The following is a 15,830-nucleotide window of genomic DNA, read 5'->3' on the forward strand; positions in this document are numbered from 1 at the left end:
AAAATTTTTTTTTTTTTTTTTTTTTTTTTTTTTTTTTTTTTAATTTAGAGACAGGATCTCACTAAATTTCCTAGGGCCTGTCTGAGTTGTTGAGGCTGGCTTTGAATTTATGATCCTCCTGCCTTAGCCTCCTGAGACAAGGGGATTACAGGTGTATGCCAAATGGTTTTCAAATACTTTGGACTCAGACAAACAGCAAAACAAACAAACTCAAAATGCTTTAAATTTTTCCTAAAACCTAAGAATCCAGATGTATTATTCATTCATTCATTCATTCACTTATTTGTTTATTTGATGCCAGGGATTAAACCAAGGGACACTTGACCACTGAGCCACATCCCAGCCCTTTTTTGTATTTTATTTAAATACAGGGTCTCACTGAGTTATTTAGGGCCTTGCTAAGTTGCTAAGTCTGGTTTTGAACTGGCGATCCTCCTTCTTCCACCTCCCAAGCCACTGGGATTATATGCCTACACCACGATGCCTGGCTCGCATGTATTTTAAAGAAAACAATTTTATACTTCAAATTTTTAATTATATTTCAGATTTTTAAAGTTCTCCCATATGTAACTTGAGGTCTTATGTCCCTTCACAATTTTTAAAGAATCATCTTTTATAAGAAATTCACATTTTCCGGTATCAAAACCGAAGGGAAAACTGCCTCGGTATTTAGCCAACAGTCCCTTAGCTTATAGCCCAGGAGATGTGGAACACTAAAATTTAGCAAAACTATGTTCTTCAAACTAACTTCAGAGAAACATTAACTTTGTTTCATGTCATATGAAAACACCCAAAGGTCATCAAAGGTAGATTCATCTGGAACACCTTGTAAGAAGGAAATTCCCTCAAAAATTGTCATAATAAAGAAAAGGCAAATATTTCTCAACATATGCAAGCATCTGAGGTTATTTCTTCCTTGCTCTTCAAGTTTTTCAGTCTTATCTTTCTCAGAATTACCACACACTTCCCAAGGTGCATCCTAGTCTGTTAGTTTCAGGAACCCCAGCCCTCTCACAGAAGAGAAAATATTGGGACTAGAGCTGCAAAAGTCAAGGTACCACGAGGACAAGATGGGAGAGACATTCAGGTTCCTTACGCTTTGGTTCCCCAATTCCTTCTACGACAGGCTTGATAAGTGGGATACTAAGTTTTATTCTAAAGGAACATCATTTTTTTTTTTTTGTCCTTCTGCCTGGGAACAAATTCTTGTCTATGCTTTTCAACTTTGTGCACTGATTTCACATATCTACCATGAAAACTATTGGAAAGTGTTCTTTTAGATTCAGTATTTTATTAAAAGTTTAGGTGAGAATTTCTCAACCACTAATATGGCCTATTAAATAATGAGAATCTTTACATTGTAGAGAAATTCCCTCTAGTGTATCCCGGAAAGATAATGATCCAGCCTTGTTTTCAATGCCTGCAATGATGTGGAGCCTACCCACTCCCAAGGCAGCCTGTTTCTTTGCTAGGCAGTACTTTCATAAGCTGAACTAATTTTTCTTACTTTTAATAGCTATCATTTATAGAGCCATGGTGATGTGCCAGATACTGTCACTTTATACAACGCTTCTAAGAAAACCTCACAAAACCCTACAAAATAGGCATTATGTAACTTCCTATTCAGGAAAAATAAAATTCATGAAGCTTAATTGGCCCACCTGAGATCACAGAAATGCTAACATTTGTACCACTCTTGGTTTCCCTAATATGCCATATTGCTTCCAACTTCCAAAGAAATTATATTCTTGGAAATCCAAACATGTATTATCAAAGTGCTATCTTTTAAAGCATCATAACTTTGGGATGTTAACACATGTCTTCTCTCCAAACATCTGGAAGAGTTACTTAAGCCATGGGACAATTAGTTATATTTTTCTCTGAGTAGATCTGGGTGGTTTAGAAGAAATAGACAAGTGTTCGGGTGTTAAGATCTATATGAAAAGACATAGGAGTATAAGTAGGGCCATGTGTGTCCTCACCTATGCACAAACCTTCAAACACATACACACAAAAAGTTAAGAAGAATTGATTTTTCGTCCCCATGGAAATGAGTGCATTTCCTCCCGTGCACTTACCATGGGAGAGAGCCAGAGTAGACTCCAAAGGTGACAGTAGGTAGAAGATGGAGAGGAAGAAAAGTGAGGAGGAAAGCATCACAACTGTGAGGCTCTTATGTACCAACTTCCAGTAGCAAATGCCTAGGTGGTCTCCCCAAGTGCTAAAAGTCTACCCATTCCACAAAGTCAGGGGGAAGATACAAGGCTAGATACAGCCCGATTCTTACCCACAAGGATGGTATGCTCAAGTGGAAAACATTAATAAACAAAAAAATGAGCACACCAAAATTGATCCTTTCCATCACAGTTAACCACAGTGGCCCCCAGCTGAGTGGTTAGAAGCAGGTACTTCAGGCTTGAAACTTGATTCCTCCACAGAGCTGTACTGTCTTCCCACTGAACAGAGCCACCAGTCCCACTATTAGTCAAACTGTGGTTTCTAAGCTACATTTATGTTGAAAACTGGTCCCAAGTGTGATTTGTGAATCTGAATGGACCATTATGGAGAACAATATGGAAGTTTCTCAGAAAACTAAATACAGAATAACCATAGATCTCTAACCCACTCTTGGCTATATATCCACAGAAAATGAAATCTGCATATAAGAGATTCTTGCGTGCCCATGTTTGCTGTAGCACTATTTATAATAGCCAAGAATGGAATCAGCTGGGTACCCATCAACAGATGAATGAATGAAGAAAATATATATACACAATGGAGTATTATTCAGCCATAAAGAAAAATGAAATTCTGTCATTTGTAACAAAATGGACGGACCTGGTGAACATTACGGTAAATAAAATACTTGCTAAAAATGTCAAAAATAATATATGGAAACTAAAAAATGAAGAGAAATAAAAACTCAACCTGAAATAGAATAGTGATTTCTAGGGACTGGGAAGAGTGCTAAAGGCAAGGCTGGAAGAAGTTTGGTTGGATATGATCAACACACAGTGCATGTGTATATGGAAATATCACACTGAATCCCATTAATTTGTACAATTAGTATATGTCAATTGAAAATTGATGTATAAAAGACCACCAGATGGGTGATTTCTTAACTATGTAACTGTCGTTTTACATACCATTATTATTATTAGCAAAATCATAAAATCTATCAGAGTCCTTCTCAATCTTCCAACTCATATAACTTCCAGAAATTCAGCATTCACCTGAAACCTACAACATTAAGGTCAAAAACATAACATCTCAGGTGCCTAGGCTAGTGCTTTCAACAGTCTCTTTTTGCTTGGGAATAAGAGATGTCTCAGGTTCTGGAAACTTCAGTGCAAACACCAGGATAAGTCTTTGGCCAAGCAGGACAATTGATCAACCTCTTGAGGACACCTCTTGGTTCAGCAGCACACGTGTGCCCCCTCTGTGTGCACTGATGCACACCTCCCACTCAGTAAGTTTAGGAAAGGGGACCAGAGAACCCGCTCAGGAACACTCAGAAATAAACCATCTTATCAAATAATAGGAAATAGAAGAGAGTAATAGGGGTGCCAGGGGATACCTCCAAAGGAACATTGATTGCCAGTGCACGCCCACACGCAGAGGAAAGAGCCCTGCTCTGGGCTGATAGATGCAGTGACAGTCCCTTCACTTCCACATACGACTGCAGTACATATTTACAAAGTTGCAACCTTCTCTTATAAAAGAAAAATACAATAATAAATTTTACTGAAAAGTTAAGTGTATATATATCACTCTTAGGTACAGTTTTGAAATACACCTAGCCTGAGTCCAGAGAACACTGCAAAGGCAAATTAAATAAATGTCAAAAAGGAATACATACATATTCATTCCTTCAGCAAAATGTATATTGAGGGCCTACTACATACAAGACTCGGGGGGCTCTGGGGACATGTGGAGATGTGAAGGACTCAGTTCTTGTCTGTTAGGCATCTGATTTCAATCCTCTACTGTGTTCGTAATATCTGCTTCCTAGTTTGGGGCTATTCTAACCTATGTAGACTCGTTCTCCAGGGCTTGAGCCATGCACAGGAAACACTCAGTAATTCAATCGCCTCATTTACCATTGCTCCCTTAAGAAGAAGCCATAACCAACGAATTTTTAATGCGTTTCAGCTTACATTTTCTTCCTTGGGAGCTTATTTCTGTCCACCAATATAGCTTAGGCACCAGGTAACACAGAAATATTAAAGACAAATGAAAGTGGAAACCCCCAACAGGAGGTACATATATTTTAACCATTACCTAGTACTTCTTGTACTGAATCAGGGCTGAAGCCATTTTTTTTCCCCTTCCTAATTCATTAGCATTACTTGAGCTCTAAAGTCTCCCCGTGGCTTTATTCTGCACCTGGAGTAGCAACCACCTTCTCCGAATTCAGGTAAGGAAAGGCAAGTGGATCCTGTCCCGCTGATCAGAAGGGCACATTCCTATCCGTTCCCTGACATGGCCTTCCCTTCAACTAAACTCAGACACCACTCCATTGTTTTAGCTGATGATGCCTGACAGGAGAGATGACTGATTCAAGTGACAGAAGGGGTTTCAATAGAGACAGAAGCCTGTTTAAGCTGGGGCCTGTCTGCTCCAGTAAATCTCTGGTTTTATCAGCTAGGTGCAACCGGCTCATTTCCACGAGATCGGTGGCAGTCCATCTCTTTAGAGCCCCTTGTCAGGGAAGCCTTCGGGTGCCACAGCATGCCAGGTTTGATATGAGTCAAACCCAGTGTGAACGAGGATTAACCTGTAAGATTGTGTGAGGCTCCCTTTAACTATATTCCAAGCCGAGACAGGAGAAACTATAAACTCGATTAAATAAGGTAAACCTTCCCGTGTTCCTCTGCAGCATGCATCTCATTTGCATTCCTCCAGCAGTTTGAATAAACATAACCATTGACCAGGGCGGCTCTAGCTGAGAGAGCCTGGAGCCCGCCCCCACGGCACAAGGAGGAATAATTTCCATGTCGCGGTGGCAAAACCGGACAGCCTGTCAGAAACATGAAAATGGCTTTTGAAATCTGCATGTCTGTGTGAAGGTATAAAATATTCATACCTCAGATTAAAATATTTTATTGAATTAATATTGATTTACTATTAATTTTTAAATAGATTCATATTTCATGAGGCACTCACCATGAACCCACCAATTGGGCCTCAGTGAGTGAAAGCAATTACACAAACCGTTAAAGAAGCAACCAAGAAAGCAACTCGTAATGCCTGAGGAGAGACAAAAAGAATGTGAAAATACAGCTTTATGATAAAATAAACATAGTGTCTATAGAGTAACAAAAAAAAAATAATACATCGCCCTGTTCACTTGTATGCAGCTTTCTTTTCAATGTATATGCCGGTGGAGCATCCCTGGGCCAATTTTTTTGAGAAAGATATCTATGTTTGGCCTCATGTTTGAAAACTTTCACTGTGGTGACACTTTTTTTTTTTCCAAAATTGCAATTAATTCTTTCCTTCCAAGAGGAACATGTAATAATAATAGCTAGCACAAAGTGGAGCTTCCTTAAGAGTTCCTCCCTCCAGGATTGGACCAAGCCTTTCAGAAAAGTGCTGACAGCTGAAAACAAAAGACATTGATTGCTGAGCTCAATTAGCATCTTCAGACACAAAGCAATGGCGGGAAGACAGGCTTTCCAAGTGCTTTCCCTACAACGTTCTATTTCAATCCAAGTCCAGAAAATTAACTTCTCCCCCCTCAGCTCTCCTATTATGCTTTCCATAATCATACCTGTATTTTTGTCTGAAAACTCACATCAACATCATTTCATTGACTTCCTTCTTTTGGTAGGAAAATGTTTTCTAATTTATACAAGGCGTTTTTACAGCCTAGGCAACAGACCTACTTCATCTTTATTCATCCTCCTTGTCTTTTTATATCTCATTCATGTTTCCCTTTTCTTATTCAACCATTCTAAATTGGACCACCCTTGCATAGTTTATTACAGTCAGTCCCCTTTTTTGCACAAAACACCAAGTCTGTACAGTTACAGGACAAAATAAGGATTATTCTTCACTTTGTGATGAAGGGTTTTACTGTGAGCAAGAAGATTTTAAAAGGCATGGGAAATCTGCAGGAGATGCGGAGACTGGGTTAGAATAGCCGCATGGGGCTAAGATGATGCCCAGGGTCTCCTAATTAGATAAAGCCATTGTTTAGATTCAGACAATACCTGTTTACAGTTCAATAAACAACTTGTCACAGTTGCTTGCTCAAAGCAGACCTAGATGTCAATGCAAACAGTTAGTACAGAGGTAGTGAAATAAATTGGTCTCCTGAGTAAATAAACTGAACAGCAATGTGAGACGGCCTCATCAGTACCGAGGAAGATAATCATTTATAAAGGTTTAAAATGGCGTTTCATAAGTATTGACATTTAGAGAAATGTCTTTCCCCACCTAAATGACTACCCTCCCTTTTCCTATTTCCACCAGCCACTAAAAAAGAAAAATAATAATAAAATAGAAAGAGAGGATAAAGTAGTTCTGGAGTCATCCCATCAAAGTTTTGCAGTGCTTTATATAGAAAGTTTAATAAATATCCAAAAGATGCCTGGTTTTAAGTATAAATTCTGGGTAAGGATGGCACCTGCCTTCAAGGATTTTCCATTCTTTCATAGAATGGGACCTGACAAAAAATTATAAGACAAGTGGAAAGGTCGTTTGGCCAGATGCCCAGGTTTTGTTGTTGTTCCTTGTTGGTGAGTAATGAAGGGGACCCCAGTGAAAGAAAGAACCAACCGAGGGGAGGTGTGTGCTTGGAAACCGTCGTCAGGGAGATGAAGCAAGGGCAGTGGGAAGAAGAAATGAGGTGACACCGTTCGGCGACTTCTTTTATGGGATAATGACTGCACATATTGGCACTCCTTTTTTTTTCCAAAGAAACTTTGCAAGAAAGCATCTGCCCTGAGAGATGTAACTGAACAAGTGAATGCAAGGATTCACAATAAACTGTTACACATACAAATAGAGAGATCATAGTCCCTGCCAGAGACCCAGCACTGCATACATGTGAGCACCAAAAAACAGAGTGGCTCCAATTCTTGAGATGATGTCATTTTTAAAACTTCACCGTACTGTGTAATATATACCAGTGTATTTGGGAACCAGGAGGGGACTCACCCAAATGCATTCATGCAACAGAGTTGGCATTCCCTTGTGCCGCAGTCTGGCTGGGCACAAAATCACAAGCCACTCAAGCAGGAACAAACTTTATTTTTGAAACTGCCGCCAATGCCCCTTAGGCTCCCGGGAAAAAATGCCGACCTACACACGCAGCTTCTCCCGAACCCCCAACAGAAAATCCCTCCTCCGGAATTCCCTCCTACAGCACTTCCCCAACCAATGGGAACTCTCCAGGAGTCCCGTAGCAGGCCAAGGTGGACAGCAGGGGTCTAATATCCATATGAATGTAGATCTTAACATAATCATATCATCTCAATGGCTAGCTGGTGTCACCTTTCAACCAAAAATGCCATGCATCATACTACTTGGCAATGGCTCTTAGCACCTTGGAGATGGGCATAGGAGCTGAAGTTTTATGTATTTCACAGAGATCAGAAGTCTTGACCCTGCAACATTCTTTTCTCCTTCCTTTTCTTTTGAACCCCATCTTTATATCCTACCCCCACAGAGCCTAAGTGAAGGAGCTCTTTCCCCCCAAAATGATACAGGGCATATCCCATTAGACTCTCACGCCACTTACTTTCTAAGAACTCACTTAACTTATTCCTTATTAAAAGCTTATGAAACTTCCACTAGGAATAACATTTATTTCCCTGCAACATGAAATTTTTAAAACTTGGAGTTTACAATTGCAGAAGCTTTCTGCAAACCAAGAAAATAAAGCTGGAATGTAGTCAATAAGATTCTAAGCCCCAATGAGCTTTTCCAAGATGAATATTTAGCATCTACCCTGGTAACTCAAACCCCTTCTGTCCCTGGCCCTTTACAACCACACCTGCATTTTCAAGTGGAGTGCACAAGGACTGTGAGATTTCTTTCCCTGGCATTTATGCTGTGGTCACAGGCCTGAGAGCACATAATGCCAGGATTATTGCTGACCTGCCCTCCGTGGAAATCTGAGCTCAGTGGTGTCTTTATAAAATGTTAGCTTTCAAGGCTACTCTAGACAAAATTGGCAGTAGATGTAGTTTTTCACCTCTATTCCCAGCTTCCATGTTCTGAGACAAAATCTCATTTACTCTGCACTTCTCAGAAGGGCTCTGTGCTTTTAGTCTGCACCCCTTTTAGAGCCCTTTCTTGGGAAGGATCTACCATGCAGAGGGAGAAGGGGAGGGACCGTATAAAAAGAGCCAGATTCTAGTCCCTCCTCTTCCAAGCTGCATAAAGTCACTTGGGACACACTCCTCCTGTGTTAAATAGGGATGATCAAGTGGTTTCCTTCCAAAGAGAACACACATTACAGTAACAAAATAAAATGGCTTGAAACTTAAAAGGCCAATCCGTTGCTATTCCCATAAGTGGCAATTCATTTAACTCAAAAGTTAACTGAACATCTACTATATTTGATGCTGAGTTCAGTGACAAATGAGATGAGGTCTCTGTCCTTAGAGACACAATCTGATAGAGAATGTCATACCATCAGCAGTGTTAGATTAGATAGAGGTGTTAATCAAATGTTCTGGAGTCACAGATATGGAAGCAATTATCTTGGAGGGAAGTCATGGAAATTGTGTTGTTATCATTAAAATATCTATTATGAGGAAAGCATTAAGCCCTACCACTTAGTGGTTAAAGTTTCAAGTTCAAGGAATAAAGTTCTAATGCTTCAATCCTAAGTCTTTACCAATGAGGAGGGGGCATGACAAGGACCACCAGGACCTCACCAGCCCCTGTCAGGGCCCCAAGTCCCATGATGATGGTCACCTCAGCCAGAGAAGGCTCCCCCTGCTTCTAGCCATGGGATTGACTGGCTAGAAGCACTTTATGTCATTTTACGTCATTCTCCTCTTTTGAACCACAGTTTTGGGATCTCAATTCAAACATACTAAGTGAAAAAGAAAAAGAAAGAAAACCTATTTCAGGCGATGAACTAATTTCTGGTTAGAGTTTTGGGAAGTCCTTTAGGGAAGATATTTGAACAGATTCTTCCTCAGCTGACTCTAATATGGTGCCAATCCCCAAACTCTTCTCACCAATGAATACCTTCTGAAGGAGCTTACCAGGGCTATGAGGTGAGCCACGCGCCACCTGTGCTGGTGAAGGGAGCCTGCAGAGCTCTAGCCAGACCACATAGTGAACTTACACCAAACCAAGACTGCAGATCTGTTCCCCCATGTTCCCTTGTCTCTGTAAAAGAGACTCAAGTTAGAAAGCAAAACTCATTCTTTATTTCCCCCTTTACTTTACTTCCCTCTGTCCCCCAGACCCACCAACTAATCCTTGTGGACTCCAGGTCTTTACTATTTCTCAGGCCTGCTCCCTCCTTGCCTTCCCCCTTTGATTGCCAGAGTTCAGTCTGCCTCACCTTTTTCTAAACGTGCAAGTAGCCACCTGACTGTCTCTCAGGCTCTAATCTCACTTCCTCTAATTCATTCTCCAAGTGCTACCCAAGTGACAGCGATCTTTAAAAACCAGGAGAGATTGTGTAACTCTCCTTCTTAAAATCCTTCAAAGGCTTTCTGTAGTTTACAGAAGAAAGAGCAAAATTCTTAAAGTGTCATAGAAGACTCTAAATTATCTGGCCTAGCAGTTGTCCTGACCTTAAAATCCTTACAACTCTTAGCTCCCTGCTTTTACTCTTGCTGGATTCTTTTGTCCCCTATCCCCAACCTCCTGTCCTAACAGATAACTACCATTTGCAAAGACTCATTCCAGATGTCCCCTTCTCTGGGGGTTCTTTACTGATCTTCCCAGACTCCTAAGACAGAACTGCCTACCCGTTTCCTTGTGCCCTCTCCCGGCACTTTGCCCAAATATCTAGAACCGGTTTTCTTCTTCCTGAAAAGAAATCTCCCCTGGTGACAAGGTCCAAGACTATTTATCTTCTGTACCCAGAACCTAACTTGGTATCTGGTACACATCAGGCACTCAATCAACCTTCTGAGGGTGAACTATTGAATTATGCTCCATGAAAAGGAGTTTCATGTATCACAATGCTTATTATAATATCTGGCATAGGGTAAGTAATCAATAGATAGTTGTTGAATGAATGAATAAATGGTCTTCTCATTTTTTGTCAGTGAACTGGAGGTCTGGTCACTATTGTTTATGTTCTCCTTCTCCGAGTATTTTTTTCCTAATATACCTCTGTGCAAGCAGGCTGGGGCAGTATGTATCATATTACTATCAAGTGCTGACACAGATACAAGACAGACTTGCTGGCTAATTGTTTTTGCTACTGAAGACTCCTTGGGGGCTTTCTTCTCAGTGCCAACCTTCTAAATACTCTCTTAAGCACTCAAAATGAAAAACTGTGTTATTTTTCTACTCAACTGCCAAACAGCAGATAAACAAAGGCAGGGGGAAATTCTACTAACCCAGGGAGAAAACAACATACAGCATCTATTCCTAGTAAGTTTAGATCTCTAAGATCTACATAAAACTCGAAGTTACACTTAGGAAAGTACAGAATAGACATACTTTCTAGAAGTGAGATAAGCTGTCAAGTATTTCCTACTACTGGCACACTAGAATTAAGAGATTTCTATTAGAAAATGATAACCTTTGGCTTCTGAATCATTACAAGAATCCTTTTACAATGCAAATACTTCTAGGTAGAAGCAGGTTGGTATGGCCTGTATACGTGATCAATAATGCTGGGGTGGCTGTTCATGACTGACATCAGTCTTGATTTTTCAGTGCTAGTTTCTTACCAAATGTTAAACATAGAGCCTACAACTGCATCCTGAAGACCCCACCTCAAGACTCATCTGTATAGATTTAGAACTAAAGGAGATTTATATAAATATCACCTAGTCAAATTCCTGCATCACATTTAAGATATTCATTTTTATGTATATTTATACATTCATTCATTCAACCAGTATTTACTGAAGACCTACTATGTGCCAAACATTCCTCCAGGAACTTGAGACACAGAATGAACTATGAAGATGAAAATCCAAGCCTTCTTATGGTTCACAAGGTATTAGGGAGGCATCAACAACCAACAACACCTAAGTTAAATGTATTTTTTACTTGGTTGCTTGAGTGTATCAAATGGTAATTAGTATTATTAATACAAATATAATGAGGAGGAGGGATAGAATATGCTATACAAGAAGTTGAGCAGGTAGGAGTTTTAATATCAGTGATCACAGAAGTCCTCACTGAGGAGTTATCACTGAAGAGAAGGCTTGAGGGAAGGGAACAGCACACTGGGCAACCCTCTGAGCAAGAGAGGCATCTTATTCAGAAAGAAAAGAAGGTATAAAGGTCAAGAATTCGTCTGATTTCTTTACAAAAAGAAAAAGAGCAATAAGGACAGAGTTTTTAGTGCAGAGTGAGCAAAGGTGAAAGAAGTAAGAGATAAAGTTCAGCGGATCAGCACGGGGCCAGGTCATCACACAGCCCTTGTGGCCTTTGTGAAGACAGGATTTTACTACTAGAGAGATGAGAAGCAAATGAAAGGTTTGGACCAAAGAGTGACATGCTCTTCTAAACTTTAGAGGCTTCTTCTGCTGCTATGTGGAGAACAGAATGAAGTGCAGGAAAGACAAAAGCAGATAAAAAAGGAAGAAGGTTATTGCATTAATCAAGGCAAGAGATGCTAATGGTATGCACACAGTGGCCCTAGTGGGATTTGTGAGATGTGGACAGATTATGGATATATATCAATAGTAGAACCAATAGGTTTGCTAACAGATTAATGATAAAGAATAAGAAAGAAAGAAAAAAGATAAAAATGACTCTAAGCAAGAAAGATGGTGTTTTCATTAAGTGAAATGGAGAGACTGAAGAGAGAGCACGTTAGAGCAATGATGATGATTAGGAGCTCAGTTTGGGGCGTTATAGATGTATAAATGTGATGTCCCTGATAGATTCCAAGGAGAAGAGCTAACTGGCCAAAAAAAAAAAAAGGAAATAGATGCTCTGAGAAGGTGTGCATTCCATCAGGTTATCCAATCCCAAAGGCACTCTCAGTGTGGGACAAAAAAAATAGCACCTGAGCAGAAGAAAGAGAGTCCCTTGAAGCTAAAGTAAGGCAGAGGCAAAGTCAAGTTCTGCCTTCCTCATAATCTGGCTGGGAAATGAGAGGACAGACCAGGTGAAAGATCATAAATCAGAAGAAAATGAAAAATGTTACCCAACCACTAGCTTCTAATATTCATTTTCCATTAAATTCTTGATTGTGTCTACTAAATGTATTTGAGCATTAAACATTCTTTAAAGATATGTCTGATGGCAATGTGAAGAGAGAATGCATGTGAGCTAATGTGGCAAAAATGTATTTAAGCTGCTCTACCCACATGGGCCATAGACACCTGGATACCAAATCTCAGAGTCCCTTAGATTTCCTGCAGACAGTTCTTGGAGTTTAGACTGGGAACAAAACTTTCCCAGGATACCAAAGCAGATGGGATCTGATGGCTCTTTGGCAGAGGTAGTGGGAAGAATTTTTCTACTTGGGGCTCTTTACTCAAAGAATATCTTGAGAAGGGTGAGTTTCTTGACTATTCATATAGTGACAATACTTTTTTAGTATTGATCTAAAAGAGTGCCCAATTTACAACCTTCTCCAAAGCCACAAACCAGAAAGTCATGCGGTCAAGCTTTGGCTTCAGCAAATTTAAAGAACAACTATAAACTGGAGCATATTTACCAGATTTGCCAAGAAACTAGGAAAGAGGCCAAAAAAAGAGAAAAAAAAACATAATGGGTGACCTAATAGAGACATCTAGGTATCCCACCTATGTATGTTCTCCATTCCCACACAGCCAATTGGCCATTGGGGCAATAGAGAGATTTCAACTAAGAAATAAATGATTTCAACTTTTCAAGTCTCCATTTCATTAAAATCTATTTATCAAAAATCTGCATGTCTTGTGTACTTTGAAATATTGGAGTATCTAATTCATAACAGGCACCAGCTACTTACAGGGAAGAAGTAAGATGTTCTTCATAGTTAAATGTGAAGAATTAAGAGTGATTTGAGAAAGAAGTGTCTGCAAAAGATGACTCCAATTCCAAAACATAAAAGAATTGTACCAGTCGGTTGCCTATTGTCTCTTAGCACCAAGCCAACCCGTCCATACTCTGCTCCTTTGCACTAGATTTTCAATATTCTCTTGCCAGATGGATTCCTGCTATCTTCTGTCAGTAAAGGGGACTGGTGTGAAATTGGAAGGCAGGGGGAGGGAAGAATGAATTTTTTCTACTTGTAGTTCCTGTTAGTTTTTCTCCAGAAGCATAAAATAGTTCAGTACCAGTGAAGCTACACTTCCAGAGGCACAACCACCAGCTGTCTGTGCTCCTTCAGCGACAGAGTATGAGTGACACCATGCCATCTCCAAAGAGCATGAGTCTCACACCATCTTTCCCTCAGAGGTCTGAACATCAGCCAAGTGGCAGCCTTCTTTAGTGATCCACCAACAGCCACATAATATATGCCATTCTAAAATCATAGCACTAACTACACAGATCAGCCCTCTGAGATGCTAAGTATACCAGCCCCCATTTGTTCCTTCAGGTACCTGCTATCTGCAGGTACTGATTTTGAACTTACATCAGCATTCCTTTCTGCCCCTTCAAACTTCTGATGCTACTCTGTTATAGTTTTAAAATACATCAGAAATTCATTGATACTCTTCTCTCTCTAAAAAAAATGGATTTTAATTCATCTCTCCTGGAGTGTAGAGAGAACTTAGGATCTTGCTTCTGATGACCGGTCTATGATGTAAATGATAGTATGTAACTAGGTCATAAAAGGTATCATGGCTTCTTCATGCTTTCTCTCTTAGATCACTCTCTGGGGGAAGCCAACTGTTAGGTCATGAGAACACTCCAACAGCTCTGTGGAGAGGTCTGCATGTAAAGGAACTGAGGCTTTTTGCCAAATGCTAGCAAGAAATCAAGGCCTCCTGTCAATAGCCATGTGAGTGGGTCATCTTGAAATAACATCCTCCACATCCAAGCCAAGTCTTTAGATGACTCCAATTCCAAAAACTTGATTGCAATGTCATGAGAGATTCTAAAGTCCTCCTGATTCATGAACCTCAGAAACTGCAAGATAATATATGTTTGTTGTTTTCATTGAGGTATACGACAACAAATAAATAAAACACCAAGTAGCCAATTCTTTCTATAAATGTCCTCCTTTGAAATATACATCATGGTTTTTTGTTGGTCCTGGATTAATAGCATACTTAGTACCATGAATAGTGCTAAGACACTGACCCTCAAAAGACAAGATTCTGTAATTGGGTTGCTCACCTCTTTAACTTTGAACACAGCTATAATCTCCTTGCCAATGGCTGATGGCATCCTGGTAATCTGTAGCAAGCAATAGAATCAAGATGACTTAAATTATTACCTGTGGCTGCTTGAGATGGGTTGTCTATTGAAGGCAAGGCTTTGAGTGACAAAGTGGATGAAGAACTTGACAGTTACAGAAATAAGTACAACTATAAGAACTGGGGATGAACTTTCTTCTGAGATCAAGCCACAGAGACCAGAAAGTGTCTTTGTGCCCATAAAAGAACCTCTTATTTATTGGAGTCATAAGGGAGAAGTGACTAAAAATCAAACCTATAATATAATTATGTAAATCACAGGATTATAATAAGATGAATTTACAAATAGACCAAGTTTCTGTGTGAAAATTCACATGTTGTTTGGAAAGAATGGATGCCTGACACTTGGAAGAAGACAAGGTTGAGTATTTTTAATCTTATATTCCTAGACCTCACTTGCTAGCAGAATGACTACCACATTTCAAGTGCAGCCATCTCCCCTTACTTGAATACTTTGTGATAAGCTCATATAAGACGGCTACCTTTGAAAAGTATGCCTATTCTCCTTATCACCTGTCACTACCTCAAGATCAGTATCCAGAGTTAAACCTCAACATGCTCCAGGGAGGCTATAACCAAGGCATATCTGGGGCAAGAGAGTTCATAGTGCAGAAGAACAGCAAGAAGTTGAAAATATACATTGGCATGAAGTTGGAGAATAGATGTGAGAATGAACTCTAAGGGTATTAGATCCAGAATGATTAAATATAAACTTAGATCAAATCAAATACATTATTATGGCTTAACTTACCAGAGAATGAAGTAACTGTGAAGGATCCCAACAGGTTGACTGATTATCTGAAATATGGACTCAAAGGTGACTTTGTTCAATCAAGATGAGATTCCACAAGCTCCTTGACAGAAAAGAGAAAGAAAACTTAGGAAGATAGGAACGTTGGAGAGAACCTGACTTCCCACCCTCCCCTTGTTCCTTGAGAATATCCAGGGTATGCTCCCTTCACTAAGGCATCTAGATAGATGTTGGGTGGAACATTAATCTAGAATAATCCTGTATTGAGTGGCTGTCTTTGTAAGCTAAGGATGCTAGGGGGAAAAGCCACCATTGAAATGGACAGGTAGGAGCCAAATAGTAGCATTTAACCACTGAAGACAAAACAAGTATGATTTACATAATGAACAATCATGTTTGACCTGCAGGTAAGGTCTTCAATACTGACTAAATAATCACAATGTTTCAACAATACAGATTAGTGTATGTATATGTGTGTATGTGTGTGTGTGTGTATGTATGTGTGTGTGTGTGTATATATATATATATATATATATATATATATATATATATATGATTAA

At 39.7% G+C, this 15,830-nt stretch overlaps 1 long non-coding RNA gene across 1 annotated transcript in view; it reads right to left on the reverse strand.

Moving 5' to 3' along the window:
* Positions 1–15,437, reverse strand: part of LOC125620114 — an 86,390-nt gene extending 70,953 nt beyond the window's left edge. The window contains exon 1 of the long non-coding RNA XR_007351691.1: positions 15,271–15,437. This is a non-coding gene — a long non-coding RNA (uncharacterized LOC125620114). The remainder of the gene's footprint in view (positions 1–15,270) is intronic.
* Positions 15,438–15,830: the final 393 nt, after the last annotated feature.

The sequence above is a fragment of the Marmota marmota genome, unplaced genomic scaffold, assembly GCF_001458135.2.
Source record: "Marmota marmota marmota unplaced genomic scaffold, marMar, whole genome shotgun sequence".
NCBI lineage: Eukaryota > Metazoa > Chordata > Mammalia > Rodentia > Sciuridae > Marmota > Marmota marmota.